Source organism: Centrocercus urophasianus, unplaced genomic scaffold (assembly GCF_019232065.1).
Source record: "Centrocercus urophasianus isolate 14NV4802_14NV808 unplaced genomic scaffold, USGS_Curo_1.0 seq_28, whole genome shotgun sequence".
Classification (NCBI taxonomy): Eukaryota; Metazoa; Chordata; class Aves; order Galliformes; family Phasianidae; genus Centrocercus; species Centrocercus urophasianus.
Window position 1 is genome coordinate 11,697,154 of NW_024884844.1, and position 25,742 is coordinate 11,722,895.

Here is a 25,742-nt window from a genome sequence, read left to right on the forward strand (position 1 = left end):
GGTGTATAAGCATTGTATATTGGCCATGTCTTCTTGAACTCCTGTTAACAGGGAACAGCAAACCCCCTCCTTGAGGGTGTAAAGGCAGGCTGTCTCCTTCCTCACTCTTTGCAAATGCTGGGAAGAGCCACAGCCTAACCCCAAATGCTTGTTGGCAAAATAGCCCTTGAGTGTGGCTAGCACAACACCCACATTGTCCATCTCTTGCTCTGCCTGTTGGGGGTCATCACTGGAACAGGAAAGACATCAGGCTCCACATTTACCTGTGATACAGCTCTACTGAAAAACACAGAGAGGAAGAACGAATCTGGCCTTTCCTCTCAGCACTCATACAAGTCACACTGCCATCAAACACCTCTTAGAGGAATGTGTACTAGAAGTTAATCTCATTAATGTGTAATCAAGATGCATTCAAAATTCTAGTCTCCTCTTGATATCTATAGGGTAACAGAAATTCACATTTGGGTATCACAGATCAATTAGGAGCTCTTACAAAGCTGTGCACAGGCATGCACAGGCTGGGTGAGGCATGTACACTGCAGAAGCAGGAAGCAGGCATTCCAGGTCATCACTTGCCTCTGGCACATCCTAGACCTGCACACAACTCAACAGCAGGTGATGTAGAGGAACAGCAATCATCACATGCTGGCCTCCAGGACTCAGATCCAGGAGCTTGACTGAGTTAACAACGTATTTGCGTATTGTATGTACTGTAATTATTTCTATGTTCGTATGTATATTGTTATATGTGTGCATATATATTTATGTACTTAAATGGATGGAAGAAAGGACCCATATACTTTTCTATCCAAGTCCTTGTGCTATATATATATCCATATGTATGCCTACAGAAAAACAACCCAACATCTCACAAAACGCCTAAATATTCCCAAATGCAAACCATTCCAAATTTCCTCATGGACCACATGAGTAACAATAGGCAAGTCTCTGTAGCCTCAGCATCCATATTGCACTGCTCCCACCTAGGTACAACAGTTAGTCTCCGCTCACAGTGATTTGTGTGTCAGTTGGAAATTCAATGCCAACCAAGCTGGAATCACAACATCTTAGCAAGCCATCTCAGCATTTGTTTATTCATATCATTTCTTAATAGTGTGTCCTCTGGCCTTGGTGGCAGAATATTGTCTTGTGGCTCTCTCCAATCCTACTGCAGGCAACACACTCCAAGCCCTCCTTTCTAAGCACAGCACTTTTCTCTTTGGCCCAATGATCCTCAATTTATCTTTTGTTGTCTTATAATTCAGGATGTGAGTTTAGGGACAGGGACTGTCTTTTTATCACTGTGCCAAGGGCAGAGGGGTCCTGGTTCCCATGCAAGTTTCTGACAGCATGTTGTATAAGCAATAACTGCAACTACAACAATATATCATAAAACTGCTCAGCAATGGGCTCCTGCTGCATCTCAGCCAAGTCTTTTTTCAGAAATTTTTAGCAGTAAAGAGGAATCACAAGGCTGAAAACCAAAATCTTTAGAGTTGGTGACACCACCTATAACCCTGTACAACATTTCAGTGATTCTCCTGACACAGCATGGGCTGTTTCTTTTTTTTTCCAACAAATGATCAAGGGCCTGGACATAACAAATAAATAAAATTCCTCCTGTTACTTACAATGGATGCTTCTAATTTGCTTACCACTTTGCTTATCTATTCATTGAGATAATTATCTGACACCTGCCAACAGCAGATTGTTCTGACAGATTTTTATTGGCTGAGATCAATTTGTTACTTACCATCTGTCCAGCTAAAGGTGGTTTACAGGTCAACAAGCTGGTGAGCTTTGGAAAATCTTAAAATGATCTTGAGCAGTATCCTTTCTGAACTAATTTCATTTTAATCTCCTGTAAAGCACATGAAAGGATGGAGTTGAAAATTAGCTTTCAAGCAGACTGCAACAGAAAGAAGAGAAAATAATTTGTTTTTCTTTGCTACAATCTTGAATAATCTATTTCATATGAGGTCGCCAGATCCATCAGTTGAACCCACTAGCAGGTAAGTTGTGATGAGGCACTAATTACCTCTGAAGGATGCAAAGAAAAAGACACAGTCCAACCACCTCACTTTAATAACGTCACAGACTCTTCTTACAACAAGCACAAACTTTTAACCACAAGCACCCCAGCTGTTATTTCTCTTTGTGGCCCTTGCAGGTGGCTAAGGATTCTTCCCATCCCATCTCTCATAAGCTCCCAATGCTACCCCACTGTACTTGACACAATCAGTCTGGGAAGTGAGTTGCAGTCTCCAGAGTTCCCTTTTGCCCTTCTTTTCCCCATGCAGAATTTCCAGCATGGTTTGCAAATCCGTATTTGGTTGCAATACGCATACCACTGCTCTGATCAACCCATCTGGGGGGTTTTGCAATTAATTTTCTGCATCTCTAGGAGTGCTGGAAGGCCTTCAGTATCTCCTGGAGATACTACTTTGGAAAGTCAATGGATTGTTATATGAACTACCATTGCTCCAGCAACTGTGCTCAGCCTTCTGGATGTTCAGCTTTTGACTTCTGTATTGAAGAGACAGAACTAGATGGGAAGTGTTCCAGTTGTTCTTAAAATTAAACAGCACCTATGTTTGACTTTATTCTGTGGTAAGCTGATAAATTAATAAACTCCTATCATTTAATTAAAACTTCAAAATTACAGAAACTATTCTGTTGGCTTTTCAAACCATTTCAAACTGCTTTCCAAAAACCTTGTGGGAGTTTACATCTACTTCTGAAGGTTGCTTCCATGCTAACTTAAAACTTCTCTGGGCTCCAGAAATGAAAACGAGCATTTAATGGTAGCACTGAATTACAAAGAAGACCTTTTTTCTCATCCCAGCTGTGCTTCAAGACCTTCCTAATGGCTATGGATCACTTAAAGAGAGTGGCACTGAAGGTCCCCAGGACAGACTTTTGTGCTAGTGCAAATGCTCCTGAGGTCCTCTTATGTAGTGAGCACTGCTCAGAGGGTAATGGATCTATTGGTAATGTGGTTGAAGGGAAAGTCTGCTGGTAATGGGTTTGAAGGGAAATATCCAGCCAAGGATTCAAGCACAGTCAGAAATCCTGCAAACTAAGCACCTGGGTGACATCTTTTGTTGGAAAGATAGTGGTGGCAAATGCTGTGAACAACAGCCTGTTTTCTACTATTTCCTATATTGCAGCCATTCTAAATTAAACATGAAATTGTCTCCAGGGTACTGCTCTGTAACTAAGTCAGTGAAAAATCCTTCTGCACTCTGGTGCATGATTTAACCTGAAGTACATGTATGTATATAAATATATATTGTGCACTTTTTTCCCAAATTTTCAATCATCTGTGGTGCCAGGCTAATGTATGATGTATTACAGTTGCAAGCTAGAAATAAATGGAAAACAGGTTTTTATGAAAAGATATGAAGCAGAGAACCAAACTACTGCCTACACAGGTACTTTTAAAAGGTGCAAATTTGAAACATCTTTCCAAAACTTGTTGTTAAGTTATTTCTAACTTAATACACCTATATCCTCCAAATAATCATAAACTCATCAAGGCAATCCTTCTTGAGGAGTCCCCTGAAAGTGGAGAACGTTTCGGGAATATATAAAAACGTGTTACTCATTATTGCTTTGAAGAATTGATTCCAGTGGAAATCCAATATGTTCTCTCAAAAATATCTACTGTATCTGCTTCTCAGCTGAGTTCTTAGGAAAGGTCTTGATGACACCTTGTACGGAGATGTATTGGAGATGGATTACAACAGGAAATGAAACGGTCTACAGCCAGTATGTTAAAACTGATGCCTATAATCTGACTTCCGAATGTGTATTTGGAGCCGATGACAGCTGTGTGTTCCTCGCACCTGTAAAACCCAGGCTATCTGTGTTACTAAGGACTCACAGTCAAGTCCCACCACTGAGTTTTGTGAGGCTGGGATGCTGGTGTACATGACGAGAGCTAGCCACTCAGGCTTGATCACTTTTGACCCAAAGAACTAAGCTCAGAATTCTCCCCAGATTTACGTATTTTGCTCGCTTGTCATAACCTATACTCCAGCTCCTGCATATCAACTTCATTTCATTTCAGTTTCCAGTTTCATATGCACCGCGGGGATCTCTTTCCCAGGCAAAAGGCAATATGAGGTGAGAAGAAGAGCATGCTGCCAGCACAGGTATAGGCCTGCATAATGGAGCTGTGACACTTTTCATTTTAACAACTTTTTGAGTGGGGAGCGAAAGACATAATGCAGATGGCATAATTGAAGTGGGAGAATGAAACATTAAGCATGCACAGAAGGGATTAGAGAGGAAGACTTTTGGGGTTATTTAATTTTGGCTCAGTTGTTATCTAACAGTTTTGTCAGGGAAAAAAAAAATGTTAAAGCTCCTTGCAAGTCCAGAAAACCTAAGGAAGATTATTACCTGCCCAGGAGTATGTAAAACCTTGCAAAACTATCAGGCTTGAGAGAATTTATTCTTTATTATGTGATATCATGTTCTACAAAATCTCTCTCCTTGCACAGCTCTCACAGGTCCCCTTTCTTCATCCTTATAGACTTGTCAATTCTGGGAATGATCTAATCGTGAAGAGGATTTAAGGTATGTATATGCATTGTGGTGAATGCTAATAATTCATGAGCTCTTGGTTTCAAAGATCTTCTCTGCGAAGCTCTGCAGTTCAAAAAGGAATGCCTTAACATGAAAAAAGATGCTAAGCTTCGTATTTAACACCTAATGAAATCATTAAGGAGAGATCAGACATGATTGCAAATGTTAATTTATCAGATTTTGGACCTGTCACAAGTATGGTGAACACAAAGAACAGGAACTTAAAAAACCTTTGAGGTCTCATTAATTGAGGTGGGAAATAAAAAAAATGGGGAAGAGATTTCAAAGGCCTCCAGACAGACTGTGCGAAGGGAGCAACTCTGCACACACCTTGCTTGAGCAAAATCTTTCTAAAATCCTAGGGAGCTTTGCTGGGGTCTAGTCAGAAACACAGGCAATCTGAGCATCTTTGGTTATGAATCCCTATTTATTGTGTGCCACTGACACAACCAGGAGCATTCTCACTCCCGGGGAGCACAACATGCCTGTGGGATCAGTTACCTCCAGGAACTCCAGGAAGAATACATATGAGGATAAGAAACAGTCACTCTTTATTCCTGTCAGTAGGTTTTGCCTTTGACTCTGCTGATCAATATCAGCCGTGCATTGGTTACTATGGGAATTAGGCTTTCCTGCACTCAATAAACCCCAAGTTCCTTTTTTTACAAAGGTGAGCAAAATACTTTTAAAAAGAAGGTTTTATCTGCTTTATGCCTTGGGGGACTCTGCAGCCATCACTTTAAAGGTACTTGGACACTTTGAAATGCAGAATATTATGATCTAGCTGTGGGCAAGTAAAGACTTAAAACCATTTGTTTACCCCAGAAATCAATGTCAAATTCATGTTGAAATCTATACTCTCTGTGTGCCCAGCCTGTGTACGTGTCACTGTACTCATGTGTGCACACACGTGTGATTGTAGGTGTGTGTGTTTTTATCTATATATACACAGAAATATAAACCTTATTGTGGACTACCTTTAAGATTTGACACAAGATAACTGAGATAAAAAATACCTGACTGTACCTTGGACTGAGTGCCTCAGCTGGGCTAACTACTCCGCCCTTACAATGATCTGAGAGATTCTAACACTGGGATAGGAAATAGCCTACTTTGCACTTTTATTTATGATAATATACTGTTTGATTATGAAATATTTAGCAACGCATTAATATGTATTTCTGGTGGCACATAGTGCCAAGCATATGTGACATAATATGTAAAGTATTTCCTGCATGGAATTAACTTGAACAGAAGCTATGATGGATGTGATCTTGGACTGCTACAATGGCAGCTCAGCGATGTAACCTCTTCTGAGACTTCCCAGGTGAAGCAGGAGAGTGGCAGCAAACTGCCACAGAAAAAGCTGCCAACTCCAGCCAATCTGTCAGATGTCTATTCCTGGGATCTACTGCTAATTGGCTTGAAGGATGTTAAGAATGAGTGAATTATTCCTTCCTTCTCCCTCCCCCCCACGCCCTCTTTTTATTCATTTATGTGTCTCATATTTCATCTCGTGTGCAAGAAACAAAAATAACAAAGGGTAATTGTGATGATTTTCTCAACCTGTAAGCAATTAGAAATGGCTGGAAGTTAGAACAAACCATTACCTGGATACTTTTGGGGACCACATTATGCACCAAAGAGATTTACAGCAACCAACGGCTCAAGGCTTGTCTCACTACCTCTCCACAAAAAGCTAAATAACAGTCTAAATGGACAAGAATTTGCTGTCTTATGGACTTGTTAAGAGAAAAGAAGGTCAAATACACATTTGAAAGCCTTATTGTCACAAATCTTTCAAATTTCCCATGACCCCTCATGATAGGCAGAGTTAAAATTCACAGCAAAGGTGTGGGAGAGACCTGCTGGCAACTGGCAGACAACAAGAAGGCAAACTGTTGTTATAAATACAATATTCACCAACCTCAGAAATTTGTGTCTAAACTTGATCCGTTGACTTAAAATCTGTCAATTAAATGAAAACCACACACACCATGCTGTTTAGAGGAACATAAGGAAACACGTTTATGCACTTTAGTCTGCAGCTTTGAGACATATAATAATAAGAGACTGTTCTACCATGCCTCAATACCATGAAAAACTGTTGGTTTGAGATTATGAATTCTTTACAACTAAAAAGAATGCTTTCTTGCAGCAAAAAGAAGCAACAACAACAGCAACAAAAGCAAACTGGAGATGTTCTACAGAAGTTCAGAACTGAAGTTATAAAAGAGTTTATGTGAAACCAACTTGGAAAGGAAGCTCACTTTTGTTTCACAGTTTGCCAAACTAATGGGACCAGAGAGAGTGCTTAATCAAAGTCAATATCGGCCTGCTGACTCTCAAGAAACGATCTAAAAGTGCTTTGGGGGCTCTTTCTATGTTCATTATCCTTTCCTGTGTCACTTGGTGTCTCTAATGATAGACAAAGAAGCACTTAAAATGTCTCTGTTCAATTCTCTTAACTACTGAAATCTCAAATTAAATACTTATCAGGGAAAAAATCATATTCGGAATGAGATCATGACACAAGGTCTTCTGAAAAACAGCCTGGGATAATTCAGCAGCCCCATTGGATCTTGCATTTAGAGCAGTCTGAAGTGTTCAAGTGACTCAGCAACTCAGTGGTGGGTAATTTACAGCTCACTCCTCATTTCAACAGAACTGCTGGCTTACAAACCGAAGTGCTTCTGCATCAACTTTTGCTGAATTCAAATGCAGTGCACCAACCTCAAGCAGCAGATGACAAAACTAGAAGTTGTTTAAGGATAAAATGTTGAAATACTTCTCATTTGGACAATTAACTGGTTGGAATTATTCAAGCTTAAGACCTTACTGCAAGGGGGCATGGCCAACAGGCAACTGCAGGTTGCAGGTTAGAAGGTGAACAGCATATACTGACAAGCAACATGATTTTCTAGGCATTCCCAGAGTAAAAACATCAGATTAAAACACATCTTACATCTCTTCAGATCAGGAATAAATAACAGAACAAAAATACGACACAAAACAAAGCTCAACAAAAACAAACAAACAAACAAACAACTGATGTACGTAGAAGCTGAAGAACATTTCCTGAATAAAGTTACAAAAGCTAGCACTAGTTTGTGGCCTTTTAATTATATGGGTCTCTACCACTGAGAACCAATGAGCACAAAGCCTGAATCTCTGGTGCCAACCAAAAACAAAAACAAAAAAACAAAACACAAAGCAGTGCTTTAATGCTTTGCTAGTCCTGTCAGACATGCTTTTAGGGGGCTCATAATATTTCTGAAATATTTCTATTTTTCTCTATATTTTCTATATTTCTGTTACAGTGGGTAACAAAATCCTATCCCACACCTAAAACAAAAGATTTACTCTGAAAGAATGTACTTTTTTTTTTTGCCTGCCAGCCTTCTAGTAACAAAAAGATCTCTTTTTAAAAAGAAGTGGGTGAAACAGTGTTTGCAACGAATGCCAAAGATTAGGCTTTATTTCTGCAAAGAAAAACAAAACACATATTTTATCCGAAGAATTTAAGGCTAGTTGATATAATATGGGGGTTAACAGGATCTTACCAAGAAACTTATGGATTTGAAACTCAAGTATTGTCTCATTCGAATACAATATAGTTTGGTTTTGAAGCAAAATGTGTATGTAATTACTTTTAATTCGATTATAAATTTTCCCTCTTGAAGTAAAACACTAAACCTTAGTTGCACTGGAAAGACATGCAGCATAAAAAACCGGCCACATACGTGCTTAATATAGTGGGCATAAAAATACTAATTAAGATAAAACATTATACCACAGTACCTACAATAAACACAAATTAATAAACCAATCAGAAATGCGATCACCTTCAGGAAAATTGTAGCATGCATCATATAATCTCATGGAGATAAGTAAGGAATGTCTAATGTGAATTTTTTTTAATGGACCAGATAATTTGGGGCATAACTGGGAGAAGTCTCCATAAAGACTGCAGCCTGTAAAAATGCATACATAATTTGGAAGAAATGGCTTTCTCCTATACAGAGAGGGCATGGGCTCGGCAACTTTGGAGTTCCAAGACCTTTCAGGAAGCGAAGCTAAATGGTCTCTGTTGTTGGCAACAGCTAGCAATACTCAAAATGTTAACATAAAAGAGGAATCCATATTCATTTCTAGAGAGACAGTAGGAAGGAGTAAATATTATTTTAAATTAGCAAAAGTAGTTTTTCTCTATCTGAAAACGTCATAGCATTGAAGTACATCTCCTCAACGATTGCTATGTTCCTAGTAAGCACTGTTCAGACAGTGCTGCCTCGCACAGCTACTATTTGTCAGGCACAGAATGCACATTAACAGGGAAGTTAGGTGTCTTTCACACCACAGTGACCAACCGAAGCTTTGCAAGTTATCATCCATTATTAACTGCTGGAACAAATGCTCACTTGGATATTCTGGCTCAAAACATCAAGAGAGTTGGAAGCAGCTGATGCGGTAAAGCAAATGTCCAAAACTGATTTATGTTTATTTTACCATGTTTATGTGTTCTAAATGAATACTGACTTTATCTATAAATGCTGGAACTCAGCTGTTTCCAGTTTTAATTCATATCAGGATATGCTTAAAGGGACTTCAAAGTAAATTACTCACATGTAGAAGAGCTTGAAGAAATTCAGAACTCACGCTACCACCTACAATAAGATGTCTCTTCCTCAAACCTGAGGGTTTTTTCAGCTCATAGCTTGATAGCAAAGGTTATTCTTGCTCCTTTAATAAGCACTATTCAACTGAATATCCTTGGCAAGATGGAAGGAGCACCATGACATGGCACAGACTCAAACTCAGAGAAGCAGGAACTGGAGGCTGCCGCTCTTCCATGTATCTCAGGAAGATGTGTGAAAAAGATAAACACAAAACCATAACCAAACGGGAGGCCAAAAGACAATCCCTGAGACCAGCGTCGTTTGTTTCTGAGACTTTCAGTCACTCATCCACCCCAGCAACACAAAAGGTCAAACAGAGGTAGTGACAATTAAACCTCTGAATTGTTTGTGAGACCTGTCATGGAAGTGAGCATATGGGACATACGGGGCTTTGTTAGTTCAGCTCCCTGCCTTCAGGTGCTTTCCAGACAGGTACAACTGAATCAGAATACAAAGGTCCCTATTTCCACCCTTAATTCTCCACTTTCCACTACTGCTCTTCCAATTTCACTTGCATTCTCAGTGAATACTGTACCCAGAAATGAAAATGTCTTTGAATGGTTCATAATTGAGCTGTGGAGACAACGGGATTTCACAAAACAACTTGGAAAACTCATAGAATGGTCCACAAGATGCTAGAAAAAGCAGCTATATGGATAAACTCTGTAGGATCAGGGATGAATGGGGAACATTCCTGGATGCCTGAATTTAAGTCAGCCCTTTACTGAAAGCATCTGTTGCTGTCCATGAGCAGGGAGAGAACACAGGGCTAAATGGCATGTCACAGCATGGCCTTACATCTGGGAGGAATAAATTATGATTAATTTCCATCCAGTTTTGACTGAATGAATTGCTTCTGAAAGATCCTAACCTCTTTTATTCTCTTTATTGATTAAACTGTTTGATCTATTTTCCTAAGCAGAGGGAAAATAGTTGTTAGCTTTTTCCTCTCCGCTTAACAACTTCCCTCTTTGGTAAAAAAAAGAAAAAGAAAAGGTTATATTTCACATGAAAACAAGCTAACATGGGAGGACACCAAATCCCAACCGAGGAAAAAGGTAGAGGGTGAGTACAGCCCTGATAAGCATCAAAGAAAACAACCCAGATCACAAATCCACAGAGAAAAAAAAATAAAAATAAAATTGATTTCATTATATAGACATTTAATTTTTCTTTATCCTTGGTATAGTCCAAGCTGCCTTTTAATCAGCATCTGTACCTCCCTCCCCTTGCACTCAATGAGAGATATCCCAGCACAGAAGGGATGGTATGTTTCATTTTCTGCATGTAAGCAACGCTTACAGAAAGTCTATGTCAACCGTTTGCCAATGGTTTTTAAAATCCTCTTGTAATTTTTAAATGTTTGCCTTAGTTTTCATCTAGCAAAAGAAATAGTCTATTCAATAATTAAAGTATAAAACAATGTGTCATCCAGATGTGGAGGATTAGACTTCAAATCAGAATAATAGCAAATACGCACTAGATCCAAAACTTCTTTGTGATTTCAGTGAATAAATTAAATTAAAACAAATACAGCTCTGCAGAGAGAGATTAGCATTAAATGCAACCAGAGCATTTAACCTTCTGCTTCAGAATTTCTGGGGTTTGGACACAGACACAGGTTTTCTAGTGCCACAGAATGACCAAGGACAGCAGCTTGATCTGGGTGCTGGAAGGTAGGACCTCTTGGCTTTGACCTATGCCTGGATATTGAGACAACTATTTGTCTCCGTATAGCATTTACCACCTGGTCAAATCATATAAAAGTAAGTTTGCAAGTAAGTGCAAGTAAGTCTGCAGAGTTGGATATCTGAAAGAATAAACAATCTAGTAGTTATGCTCCAAAGCCATGTAGTGATTGTTTTATCTGAGTCTGACACCTGCAGCTCCATGGACCCTGCACACATGTTGATCTGGCCAATACTGCACATAGCTGGAAATAACTGAGATGATAAATATCAAAGCATATTGAGCCACTTTAGAAAACAGTTTCCAATCTGGAATCACACCATGGCTGGAGAATCTCTATCCACAAGAAGTCATATGAGTGATAGAAGATACAATATTTTGGATGCTTATCTGCATCCACATCTCTTTGATCTCAAAATCTTTCCAGGTGGCATTCAGGATGGAAGTTTCAAGCTGAATGATTCTCTCAGATACTAAGACAATTAAATGAATACACAAAGATTAAAAGAATGAAGGTGGCTGACTGAAGGAAGATGTAGCAGGAATGTGGAAGGTTGTTTTCTTTCCCTAGAATAATAAAAATGAGACATTAAACTGCCTTACCATCAAAAGAAAATGCAAGCAGTTTCTAAAGAAACTCTTGCAAGCAGATTTGTTCAGAAACTTTCTTGGCCAAAATACTGATAAGAGTAAAGACAAGCCCAGAAAAAGTGGATGAAAGCAAACACTAAAAGTGCCTACTGGAAGCTTTCTAAAGATTATTTTTTCTATGCTTCTCAAAGAAATTAACTTATTAACTTAAAATACAGTCCAGTTGCAGACGCATAACTGCTCAGTGGCTGGAGGTTCACTTTGTCCATTAGAAAATATGATATTATGAGGAAAAAATAATCACTGTTGGCAGCCCTGGAGCTGAGGACAAGTCTATTTAGCCTCTTATTACCCTACTACACGTCTTTTGGATGCCATGTCTCTGGCAATGCGACCTTGGCCTCAGCAAGACCAGCACCTTGTTCCCTGTTGGTTGCTATGCGTGGATGGTGAGCGGCTCTCCTTAGCTCAAGCTGCCAAACAGGACCCTGAACACCACTCTGTGCCCACTCAGTTTGAAAATGATTCATCTTCATGTTTTTTTCCAAGGTTTCCATGGTGAGCCATGTGCACAAGTAACTGTTTTGTTTTTCTTTAATAATGACTTGAATCTTCCATCTAAGAACCTAAGAACCTTTCTCAATCTACAAATTTCCATTAAAAAGTATTTTTTAATCTATTTTTTTATTTTTATTTTTTTTTAAAGAGATGGACATAAAAGTGAGTGTTGGTCAGCTGTTCTTGGCGGGGTTATTTTTACAGTGACTCAGTAGAGCGCTGAGTGAGATGTCTCACTGCATTCCAGCAGCTCTGTGATGGACATGGATGTTATTCAGTGTTTGTAGGTGCTACATTTGTTTGTTAAAGGAATAATAGAGAAAAATACTAGTTTCCTCCATTATGCCATCAAAAGGATGATTAAGGACATTAACAAGTGTCACCCAGACCTTCACGTTTTCCTTCCACATGAATTTGCTTAAAAAGATCAAGATTCTCCAGAACTAGAAGTCATCCAAAAGATAATTTCACCAGGAAGGCTGCTGTTTCCTTGGGATACGTGAGGACACATTACAAGAATTCATGTTGACTTGCTTGGTTATCTCACACACAGACTCTGCACTGATGAGTTTGCTTAGCATCCATGGCTGCTGCATCCAGACAGCCTCAGGGATCTGGGCCAGTTTAGTTTGTCCACAGCGCACCAAAACATCAGACATCAGATTTTAAACATGATAAAGCTGAGATGATAGTTTCTAGAGCAAGTTTTATACAACCAGCACCAAAAGAATCCAGTTCAATCCGCACTGCCAGAAAACGGTAAACTTCCCACTGAAGTTCCCAGTGAACCAAAGGGGCTTAGGGCTGATAACAGAAAATGCTGAGTAATTGTAGGTAATAATCACCATATCATTGTCTATTCCACAGTAATCTGAAGCTCCATCTGTCAGAGGAGCTCCTGCCACCCACTCACGGGGCACTCCATGGACTGACCCCAAACGCACACATTTGTGGCACAGACCATGAGCTGGAAGCAGCCTGGTTTTTGTGATGTCGAAGCAAATTGGGATGTAGGGATTGCTCACATACCAATGTTTTGTCGCTTTCCCGGGCTCAAGCAGCTAGAGTAGTTGAACACATCATTCTTTCCCTTGTCTGAGAAACATTTGCTGCTTGTCACAAAAGGTTTAGGGATGGCATACTGTGTAATAGCTCAGATGACTGAAAACAAATTTAAATATAAGAAATGTGCTGGCTTATTTTTTGCACGTTGTAAATACTCTTAGTAACGGCATGGGGCCTTATTAAGTTTGAACCTTGGGTCTTTCAACTTCCTTGAGAAAAGAGAACAAATGGTAAAAGCATGAGGAAATAAGTAACCTCTGTGATTTCCCACTTCAGTTCAAACCCAGATATTTTTGTCAGTTGTTAATTACAGTCATATTTCTTTAACACCTTTAAAAAAGAAAAAGCAAGCAAAAGAATTCAAAGAGAGAGGTTGCACCAGCTCAGAAAAATTCTGATTTCTCCAAACATGCAGTAACCCACTGGGCAAGGAAGATCTATGCTTCCTGCAGACCCTATTGCCAGTTCTTCACAACTGAGAACTTTTGATTATGTTCCAAACTCTTATTGAAATCAACTGGGTTAGTCACTTTAAAAAGAGACCCCTTTGTGCTTCTCTGTAACCCTTCAGTCTTTTGTTGGGTTTTGGTTTTTTTAACGTGCTCTTATTACTAGATACCAAAGTATATAAATATCTACCAAAATGCTAGCAGAGAAGCTGGAATAGGGCAATAAAGAGGTAACTATTATTATTATATTTTTTAGCAACTGTTCCGGGATAATAATGTTGATATTATAACATTTTATCTCCGTATTTAGAACAGGAAATAGATAAAAACTGCACGAAAAAGCATTTATGACTGAGAATTATGCTCTAAGGGCTGTTTTATTTGTTTGTTTGTTTACTTCTGTTTGGTTTTAGGAAAGAATAAGAATGTGATCAGTTTTACATAGGGCCTTGACTCAAAAGATGATGATCTTTGATGGAGGCCAAACATCATCACTTCAAAAATAGGGACCTCAGATATTCTTAGCTTTTTGTCAATTAAGTCCCCATCAAAGTGAAGCCAGCCAGGGGCCATTAACATTCACCTGAAAAAAAATGCATAGCCTCTGCCCTCCAAACCAGCTCTCACAGCCTACATGTTCCACCACATCTACAGCTGAAAAAATAACAGAAAGTTGGTCTGTGATGATATCCAGAAACATCTAAGTCCCGTAGCTGAATCTCTAAAGTACACAATGGTTTGTCATTCATTTTGCCAGATGTCTTTCACTGGCTGAATGTGCCCTGGGGAGTTTAGGTGGACAGGCTTCATGCTGCACACTCTGAGGTTTTGCTGGAGGACAGGTTCTGTGGGATCCTCGCAGTACTGATGGGGAGTAATGCTACGGTTTAAACGTTCATCAGAGAAACAGGCTCTCCTCAATCCATTTGCATAATTCTGGTGTCTTAAGGTGTCAAGTAACTCCAAAAAATGTATGCGAGATGGATAAATACAGAGAATTAGGTCTAAGAACGTGTTCAGTTATGAACAAACAACCGATGATTTGCTGCTATGCACAGGTGCTTAACATTTGCTGTGTGGGAACACAGGGTGATGACGAGGTTGTTCATCATAGCACTGTGTCTTATAAAGAAAAAACCTTCCTGGCTGTGTTATCCTCCATTCTATCAGGGTGTGCCATCTCAAACTGGAAGCTATCAGTTACCCAATAAATGAGTAAGCAAAACCAAACGCCCGTGAATAACAATGAGTCCTTAAGGGTGATCAGCAAATCCCAAAACTCCCATAGGGAAAATGATTCTTGTGTTTCTGGGGAACACTTAAGGTTCCCTTGCACAGTCAGCTTCTGGCCTGGCTTGTGAGAAAAAAGAAACAGCACATGGGGAGACTGGGGACTCCCAGAACATATCTCGATGGTGGGGAGGCCCATTGCCGCGGGCTGTGCTGTTGCAAACAACCACAGCAAACATTAAACAGGAGGAGATGTGGCCAGAAGTGTCTGAAGCAGGATAGGGAAAGTGCTGCGAAAGGGCCGGAAAGTTTGCATCTCCCTCTCCCAGCAGCATTTCCCAGCACTGCCAACATATCACCCTGGGTCACCACAAGCTCCTACTCATGGATTTAAGATGCAAAGTGCTCCAAACACCCACAGCAAGGGGCACCTTTCCCTTTGATGAAACAGAGTGGTCTCAGGGAGCTTTCAGTTCAATCCTGGGCAGATGTCTCAGTCCTTTAAAAATGAAGAAAAATACTATCTGCCATTTGTGGTAAGTTGTGAAATCTATTGGTGGGATAATTATTTATAGTTTAGCAATTTAGGGCCCAAACCCTGCTCTCCGTTACAGTGTTTGGGCTTGGGGGTAAATCAGCCGAAGTCAGCGTGACTCAGAGCAGAATTTGGCTCTAAATATTTCAACTGCAGCATGAGTTTGTTGTCTACATGACTGAATCGCCTTAAGAAATTCAGTGTCTCCTCTTTGCCTTTGCCATTGGGGCCGCAGCGATCCGTGGGTTTATTTAAGGCAATGCGGCCTTCATGCCTCACCTCCTGCATCTGCACGTCGTGCCCCTCACCTTCCCTGTCCGACGGGTGTTTTCAACATGGAATCATTTAACTCTTTGGCAATTAGTGCCACGATCCGTGCTTTATTTATCTGGACTTCCCACTCCCCTGAGGGCTAATTATAGATGTTCTCCACCAGCACCGCGTCATGCACAGCCCGCACGCGAGGTGGGGTAACCTCATCAAGCTCTAGAACTGGGACCGAAGGCATCCTCATAGCAGCAAATAGACCAGGCTGTCCTTCACCAAGACCTTTCCCCCAGCTGCTTACAGAGACGTGTTCCTCTCTGGTTTTGCACTGTCAGGAAACAGGTGCTTTTCTATGAATAGATATGATGCAGCATAGCAAGAAGAAGGTGCAGCAGTATATGAAAACAGGTGGTCTACAGTGGAACAGTTTATAAACAATAACTAATCACTCAAGACCCGTAGCAGTTTCTAATGAGGAATATAATTACAAGCCAGGTGGCTGTAGTTAGAGGAATACATTGTTTTTAAACAGGTTACTTGACTCAACAGCAATTTTATGGGAGGCGGGATTGTCTACAACATATGTTCTCTCTGCCTCTCCTTTCCTTTTTTTTTCTCTCTCCCTGCATGTGTACGTAAGGATGCTTAACGCCTTCCAGGATAAAACCCTGTTTTCTGTCACTTACAACTCTGCAAATTTGTAATTGCTCGGGCTGAATCTTGAGCGCTTATGTCAAGGCTAATTTTTGGAGGAATTCAGTATAAACAATTCAACTGTTTGTTCAGATTGATGGTAGGGAAAATAAGCTTTTATTTATTTATTTATTTTCCCTTTTTCTTTTGCACATTGGATCTTTATAGCAATGACAATGCTCTTACTGCGCCAAGTGTACAACATGGTCAGAACGCAGCTGACAAGTGATGAAGTTTTACATGCCCAAAGCCTTTTCTTTTTATTCAGCTAACTGATTTGGTCTAATAGAAGACAGTTCATTTTCCTAAAATATTTCCTTATTCAAAAAAAAAAAAAATATATATATATATTATTTTTTTTAATTCTCTCACTCTCCTCCCCCCAACATTGACTCACACTGTTGGGTCCTACAGGTATAGCATTTGCAGTGCCGGGTTTGCACTGCTTTGCTGTTCTCTTGAAAATTCACCCACACACGCCCAAACCATAGACTTCCAAATACGCTCAGAATTTGCATTTACATTTACTGAAGACTGAAAGACAAAATCGGTGCCTGCCTGAGCAGATCTCCTAAGTGAAGGCTAGCAAGTCATTGAAGCCAATTTCCAATAGAAAACAGTGTGTGTTCTTGTCCCTTGTCCCCAAGGGCTCTTCTGAATACAGAGGCCAAGTTCCCCTTCTTTGGACCATTCTGAGATCAGTAAACCACGCAACTACATTGAAAATGTCTTGATTTGGTCACTTGATTTCCCAGTTTTACGAAAATTTTTATCTTAATCTTTCTATATTTCAACATTTCTGATCAATACAAAAATGAGAGGTAATATTTCATAGGAGGATATCTCAGTAAATTCATAACTTTGTGGATGCTACAGTGACAAACTTAATTTGATTTCCAGTAATGAGTTTGGATAGTGCTATACATTGAAGGATTATTCTGAAAGGAAGCACATGGCAAGACTGCATTACTCTCAATATATCCAACTTACAGTTTACTCAAGCATATTTTCATGTAATATCAATAGCTAGTTGCTAAAGTGATTGGTAGTCTCCAGAGATACAGAGAGGGACAGGCAACAATTATATGATGGAGACACCACATAGGAGGAGTTTTTCAGCCAGAGGGTGATGATGCACTGGAACAGGTTGCCCAAGGAGGCTGTGGATGCCCCATCCCTGCAGGCATTCAAGGCCAGGCTGGATGTGGCTCTGGGCAGCCTGGGCTGCTGGTTGGTGACTCTGCACACAGCAGGGGGTTGGAACTGGATGAGCAGTGAGCCTTTTCAACCCAGGCCATTCTATGAGTCTATGATATAAATATTTTTAGACTGGAGCTACAGTAACATTGGATTTTTGTCTTTAACAATAAATAAATAAAATTGCAGACTATTTCTAATTCTTACCCTTTTTTCACCCTATCCTAGAGTTCTAACTTCTTTGCTTGGTGCTTTGGGAAATTCACAGTTTCAGTTTAGGCTGGTTATGAGAAGAGAGACACAACTGCAGCATTTAGCATCCTTTGGTTGATGCTGGAAGATATGGCTGCAGTTTATAGGGCTATGTTCAGGACTGCAGTGAACCTGCCTACAGCAGCTTGAGTTCAGGTTTTCTGAGAGCTTGTCTGTTTTTTTTTTTTTCCTGAGTGTGCACAAAGGTCAAAGCCCAGTTTAAATACTATGTCTTGCTTAAAACTTTATTTAAGCTTATGTTTTGACATCTGCTACCTTACCATTTCCCCAGGATGATGGCATCATTTATTGGAAAATGCCACAGTCTCAAAAAGACTTGTTAGTTTAATCATAGTTCCAGGAGTCTTACGTGTGGATGCTTCTAAAACACATATAGAGATCTCTGTAGCTCATGCCTATAACCACCCCAAAGTGACTGTTTTCCACTTTGCTTACCCCAGGGCTGTAATGAGAGGCACATATTAATCTTATTTACACGTCCTTGAAAAGCATAGCTACCAGCATACAGATTTATCTGACATCCAGAGCCTGATGTCTGAGGAAGAGGGTAGTTTTTTTGTTTTGTTTTGTTTTTTTTCCATGGTGTTAGGGTCTCCTAGCCTGATGATAAGGGTACAAGGAAAGAATGCAGCCTGCACAGGATAGCACAGATTGCCTCAGGGGCACACCCAGTAGGGGATGGCACACACACTGGCATGGCGAAATGAAGAGCCAGTGCTTCTCCTGGCAGTATTAACTGAATAAAAGGAAAGGTGCTGCACATCACAAGGCAGTAAGGAACATAGCTGAGAATCCAGGAAGACCTCATAAAAAGACTAAACATAAATGAGGAGATGGACATCAAATGTTTTGGGAAGGACCTAAGGAAACAGCACAGAACTGTGTCAGAGGAGGGTCTGGTGGGGGTAGGGACAGGCTGTGCCCCAGAGGGCAGTGGGCATGGCACAGCTCCTAGGGCAGCCAGAGCTCAGGGAGTGCTGGGACACCAACCTCAGCCATAGGGTTTGGGTGGGACTGTGTGGGGACAGTAGTTGGACTCAGAGAGCTTTGTGAGCCCCTTCCACCTCAGGATGTTCAACGATTCCATGGTTCAATGGCAAAGAAAGGAGAGTGTCCATTTGGAGCTAAGATTGACCTGGACTCTAATTTCTTACTTTTCCCTCCATGATGCCATAGGGTGAGAGATGAGGCACAGGATCATGGAAAAGAAAATAAAGCAGAGGACTTCTGCACATACAGCCCACTGTGGGGCCTTCCAAAATATAGTGCTGTGTATTCTTACCATGCATATTTCTATGGTGGCACCCAGTTAGGGAGTGCTGGATGATGCTCAGTCTCTGTGCATTGTGCATGCAGGAAGGGCAAATTTGCTGCCTCTGGATTTTTGGATGGGGGGTTGGATGGATTAATCATATGTCAAGAGGGACTTGAACAGTGATAAGTGACTTTATTACTGTCTTTACCACTTGGTAGAAAGGTTACATTCAAAAATTGGCTTTACTGCACTGGATTTTAGGTTAAGTTCAAAATGCAGCTTCCGCTGTTAGAACTGAAGGGTCATATAAAATTCATTGCAATAGAATATTTATAAGTATCTGGGATATTTGTAGGAAACAATAATGGGAGAATCAGAGCTCACAGACAGAAGAGGGAATTGTTAAACGGCAAATAAGAATTCCGCTTTTCCAGCACTTAACCCTACATACAATGATAATTATTGCAAATCCGAGCAATGATCAAATTCCATTCTGAACCTTACTTCAATGTGCACAGAGAACAGTATTTGTGTTGATAATTTGTATGCTATTAACACTGGAAGAAAAAAAAAACCAAAAACAAACAACCCAGGGGAGAGAATATTGATGTGCACGCACAGCAGAGCTTTGGATCTCCTTCCAGGTGATGGAGAATTGGAGGTACCTCAGGAAGAGGTGGGGATTTATGGGCCTCTTCCCATGGGTGGGGAGGAGTGAAGTCCTGTCTGTTTACAGCCCCTTCTTCCTAATCACATAATTACACCTTTGAAGGTAGACATCTGATAAAAGCAAACTGACTAAGGTAAACTGGGATTCAGCTATTGTTCTGGCAATTATCTCATCACCTCCCTGCTCCTGCAAGGGAAGGCACGTGGGGTGCGTGTGTGCAAGGCTATCATTTTACCTCTCCGGAGCGTGCCACCACAATTATCTTCCTGAACTGGGAAAGTAAACTGGCTGTTAGGGAAACAGAGGGCATTGAAATGGAGGGCAACAGAGCAGACCTAATTAGCCTTAAGTACCTGTAATCCTGGGAGATTGTACCGTGTGATAAAAGCCAGGGAAAGTCCCTCAGGTATGAGCAGTAAGAGCCCAGCCAGGTTGGCTATGGATCGGGTGTTGGATGTCAGCTCTACTGAATGCAGCCTATTGATCCACAAGTTGCCTGCATTTTCTGCCACAAATTGAATTTAAATTGCTTACACGAAGACGACATCTGGCAGGTTAAGGTTTACCTGCTTCATATTTCAAAATAATGTTTTCCACCATCAAATAGGTTGGAAAGAGCTCTTCTGGCAATAAACCAAGCACAGCTTTTTAAAAGACAGCGATGTGCTTATGCGCAATGTCCAAGTTTGAACATGGGCTGACATCTGAGGAATACGTTTCAAATTATTAAAATAATTAAGCAAGCACGCTTGCAAAGATTAAGCCCCTCTACCCTGCTTTAGCTCACGCTGGATGGAATGCCTGGTAAGATGAAATAATATAGGGACACTAGCAATAGAGCTTGTGTGCAAAAAAAAGATGGACTTGCTGGTTTGGTTTTGTTTTCCTGAGTTCTTATTCATTAATTATTTGTTTTCTTATGGTTCTATTTATATTCAAATCTACCACAGCCAGTTACACTATTAGCTTAATAGTACATGGACATATTTTAGGGCAGATTTAGCTTGGATATAAGGAAAAAGTGATCCAGTGAAGGTCGTGAGGCGCTGGAATAGGTTGCTCAGAGATGTGGTGGATTACCCATCCCTGGAGACTTTCAAGGCAAGGCTGGACTGAGCTCTGAGCACCTGATCTGTGAACAGCCCTGCTCATTTCAGGGGAGTTGGACTAGATGACCTTTAAAGGTCCCTTCCAACTCTAAAGACTCCACAATTCTATTATATTTTTTTAAGGGACAGAGAAAGACGAGTTTCCTAACTGGAAACAAACGTGGACCTCTTATTGAAGGTGACTGTGTAAAACAACAGTTTTTTTCCAGGATATTTTTGGAGGGGTTTGTCCACATCTCCAGCAACAGAGTCCTTGAATCAGCTTAATCTGTTTTACAACATAAAAGATCACTTTGCAAATGTTTGTTCTCAACCCACAGAGTCATACCCTCATATCTGCCTCAAGTCTTGAGTGTTTACTGTAGCTTGAGTATAAAACCAATAAGTCAACTCAGGGTCCTTCTTTTTTCTTCTTTTTAGGTCTCTGAATTAGGGACCTCAGTTGAGTGAGTGTTCTCTACACTGAAAAGAAAACTTAATTTTTATTAATGGTACTAAGATCTCTGTGCATGTGAGCAAGCAATAAAAGCCAGCTTAGTTGCTGTGGGAATAAGAGAAGGAGAGGAAAAAAAGAGTGCACAGCTTCAGGATAACAACAGGCACAGAAAATGCCTTTAACAAATATTACTATATGCCTATTGACTCTTTTTCTATCACTGCTACTTAATGTGCCTAATAACTACTGCCCTGCTTAGGCATCAGTCTGTTTGCCTTGCTCAAAAGGCAACGTAGCTGCTGTTTGGACAACATCCCTTTGGTAATGATGCAATATGTAGGCTAGACAGCTGCTTTTTTCTCACTCATTTGACTCTGTTATTGGTTAACTTAGTGGAAAAATGTAAATTTTCCAGGGATTTCAGGTTGGAGGTATCTCAGCCAAGGTAGATATGTGCTTGACTTGAGGTCTAATTTAACTCCCGTGCAGTATTGATCGGTGTGGACCACCAGGGACACTTAGAGCCTTCCTTTGCCAAAGGTAGACAATGGTATGAAAGTAAAGTGTAATAAATGCCCCTGTCTAGTCCCACGTCAATATACAGCTGCTTCTTTTTTCTCCTTTTTTGCTGTTTTGAGTGCATCAGTATTTCACGTTTATTGTAGTGTGATGAAACACCTTTCAAAATGGCCAGAGGGACACTCAGCAGTAAGCATTTAGGCAGTACAAATTGGAGTGAACAGGAGGACAGTTAGCAGGGAATATTTCTGAGGTCAAAGCAAGCTGAATAGGAGCTGAATCAGCTGAAAGAGGAGTGAAGAGCTACAGTACCTACTGCAAAGTAAATATAGATTACATTCCCTTAGACAAATTGATCCACTCGAGGATGATATGTCTTCCAGAAAGAGAGGTTTCTATGAAAGAATTAAGTATTTTACACTGACATACATACAAAGAACCTTTAAGCACAGCAGCCAGAGACAAACCGCCAGGGTTGTCCATGCTTGGCTCTCACATGAATAATTTGCAGTGCATTTCAAGATTTAAGGCTCCAAACTCCCATGGATGCTGGCTAATGTTCCATCCAGTAAGCAAAGCATTAAAATCTAGCTTTTCAAGTGAGCAATACATCTCACTTAAACAAGTGGAAGAATCATAGGACTACGTAGGATCATAGAACAAACCAGGTGGGAAGAGGCTGCTCCTCCTCCTGCCCCAGCAGGGCCAGTGCTGGGCACTAAACCTACTGCTCAGGTCATGGGTCCTGAAGACCACCAAGGGCTGGAGGCAACACAACCAGAAGGTGAAAGGACATTCAGGCCAGCAAAGTCTGTCCTCGGTACTGGTAACAGGGAGGAACAAGCAGAAGCTTGGATGCAAAACAATATCAGTTGCTGGGAAATGGACTGTGCAAGCAAACTGTCCAGAAAAACCTTCAGGTTTCCTAAGGAAACTACTAAGTTCCTGAGAAAAAATGACAGAATTAATGACTTTCTGAAGACTTTCTCTTGATTGGCCTATGCAAAATTCCAGTTACCAATAAAGGTGCTGGTATCTAACAGCTGCAACGAATCACTTAAATCAAGTTTACCTCAGTAGATAAGCATTAATAAATACCTGTGGTTCCAAAAATACCCCCAAAGAAGTCCCTTCAGCTTCATATCATGGAGTTAGAATCATAGAATTACAGAATCACAAGGTTGGAAATGACCTACAAGATCATCTAGTCCAACTGTCTCCTCATTACCATTGCCACCACTAACACTAAACCATATCACACAGCACGTCATCCAGACATTCTGGACGCATGGAGAAGTGCACAGAACCATGATCTTGGTAAGTGATTTCTTTGTAAGTTAAATAACGAGCAGTATCCCAAGGCAGATTGGGAATAACCTTATATTGCTTGATTAAACAGAAATACGACTGCATCTATAGGTGAATTCTGCCCAAGGCATCTTCGCAGTGCTTACAAAAATTTTCTAATAGAATCACAGAATCACCAAAGGTTGGAAAAGACCTCCAAGATGGTCTTATCCAACGGTCCACGTAACAAAAATATTTCCCCACTAAACTATGTCCCTTTGTACAACATCTAAACAACCAAACGTTATAGACAGCACTGTCTACTACAAGGATATACAAGTCTGTGATTGTGGTGACACCACAAATGTGACATTTCTCTCTCAAAAAAAGAGAACACCCAAGCATTTAACACTGTGCCAGGATTTCTTCACATAGGCAATCCTAATGGATTTCCACAGTCAGCCTCCTCTACCAAGAAGCTGATTTTTAATATGGGAAATAGCCTGCTGCTCAGGAAAGAGCAATCCTGGCCAGCTTCTGGGTCCACACATTGGTCAAAGCCAGAGGTCTTCCATAGGCACATCCAGGACTGAGTGCCATCTCACTGAGGGATGGATTTAGTTGCAACTCATAACTGTGTGTTGGAGCTAAACCCTACCTGCACACACAGTAGCACTGTCTTCTGTCAGTTGTCTGCAAAACAGGGCTTGATCATCCAGAAGTGGGAGCAAAATTACCAAAAGACATCAGCTTTGTACAGTTCCTATAGCTGCCTCTGCTATCATGAACATTTTTCATTCATTCTTCTCTGGGGAGCTGAGTATCCTAAGTTTTCAAGGGTAAGTAAGTTTGTGATTACAATACATTTTTCTAGCCTAGAAGACATCAGTAAAGTGAATGGGGCTGCTTTTGTAAGTGCTTAATGCCTGATGTAAGAGTTGCATGATCTAGTCCAGAAGTAACACAGTTACCTCAATTACTGCAGTCCCACTAGGCTATTCACCGCAGTACTTAGGAAATGTTGGAGGCTCAGGCTCTGGTATTATAAGCTCCTCAGGGCAGAATGACTGTACACAGGATCTCATCAGTGCTTAACAAACAAGTCCTCTATGAGACATTGGCCATTTTTTTTTGTACGAGGCTCTTTTTTTTTTTTTTTCTTTCCATCTAGAATGGAACATATTATTATTAAAGTGATGGCAAAGTGCACAGTGTCATCGTATTGCTTTTCGAAAGCAACGTGGCGAGATGCCATGTGTGCTTCTGTGCTTCTTTACATTGTTATCAGGGAAAAATACATCTTGCTATTTCCCAGGAGGCTCCCCAGGACACTGTCTCGGTGTGAAAAGGCACCATGGGGCTGCCTTGGACAGTTTTCTTTCAATAAGCTTTTTTTTTTTTTTTTTTTTTTGCCTATTGTAACCACTCTGCTCTGCTGCTCCACCGATTTCCCAGCTGTTCTGCTTCTGCAGTGTCTTTAGTCAAATGCAGAAAATCAGTGGCTGAACAGCTCAGAAACCAGCAGCAGATCATGGCAAGCAAGAGAAAATCACGAGAACATCTTTGTTTTTAAGCAGAATGGTTTGATCCTCTATTCCTTGCCAGTGGTGCAATGTGTCGTGCTAGCACCCAAACTTCATAAGCAATAATCACTGCCAGGTGATTGCAGTATGGGACACAGTAAGACCTTGAGTATCCCACATCAGAGCTGACACAAGGACTAGAAAATGTGCATTGGTCTTAACACAGAGACTGATTTTATTATTATTTATATCAATGTGCAAAGCTGTGAGTGGTTTAAGTATCTTTAAGGCTAGACCTAGATATCACAGAATCATCAAGGTTAGGAAAGACCTCTAAGATCATCCAGTCCAGCTGCCAACCCATCACCACCATGTCCACATTTTAGGAGTTAATGGTCCAGGGATCGCTCAGCTATCACTCTGCTCCACAAGAGAATGACAAGATTGAAGTCCCTTCCTTTGTATTTCTGTGTAACCCACAAGGCATCATTTCCTATGTGACCTCATATAAGGAAAAAATAACCGAAGAAACACACAGTGCATTTCCATTTAAAGTTGGAACTACATCTATAATGAACTTTTAGTATGTTTAAAATTCCTTTTATAATATACTTAAAAAATATGTGCATGTGATAAAAGACATCTTGCAAGAACATACAGTATGTTTTCAAAGTTAAAGCAGAATTATAGACAAAATGGGAGTGAAAGGTTGTTTGCCCCAAGGAATGTCTGCTCTTCCTGAGATGTCTGCCCATCCCCTTGTAGGCATCTTCCTTTCAAATTACAAAGAAGAAATTTACTTCAAATTCTCAGTAAAATATCACATCAACTTGACTCAAAATTCTAACTTATTTTTAACAAGGCAAACTAAAATACCTAGATGCTTGTCCTCTAGCCTCACTGCAATCTGTTTTTAATTAATTAAGTGAATAGGATGGACTACGTCAACTTCATCCTCTGTAGGACTGTCATTCATAGTACATCTTCTAATACAGTGCATAAAGTTGTTTTTTCACTTCTACATAAACATGAATCATAGAATCATAGAATCACCAAGGTTGGAAAGGACTTCCAAGACCACATAGTTCAATCACTCACCTACCACCACTATTTCCCCACTAAAC

The 25,742-nt window shown here is 40.4% G+C and overlaps 1 long non-coding RNA gene across 1 annotated transcript in view; it reads right to left on the reverse strand.

The window, feature by feature from the left end:
- The window catches only part of LOC122164890, a 113,802-nt gene that overhangs the window by 55,869 nt on the left and 32,191 nt on the right, over positions 1-25,742 (reverse strand). Inside the window, exon 2 of the long non-coding RNA XR_006170336.1 lies at positions 1,754-1,861. This is a non-coding gene — a long non-coding RNA (uncharacterized LOC122164890). The remainder of the gene's footprint in view (positions 1-1,753; positions 1,862-25,742) is intronic.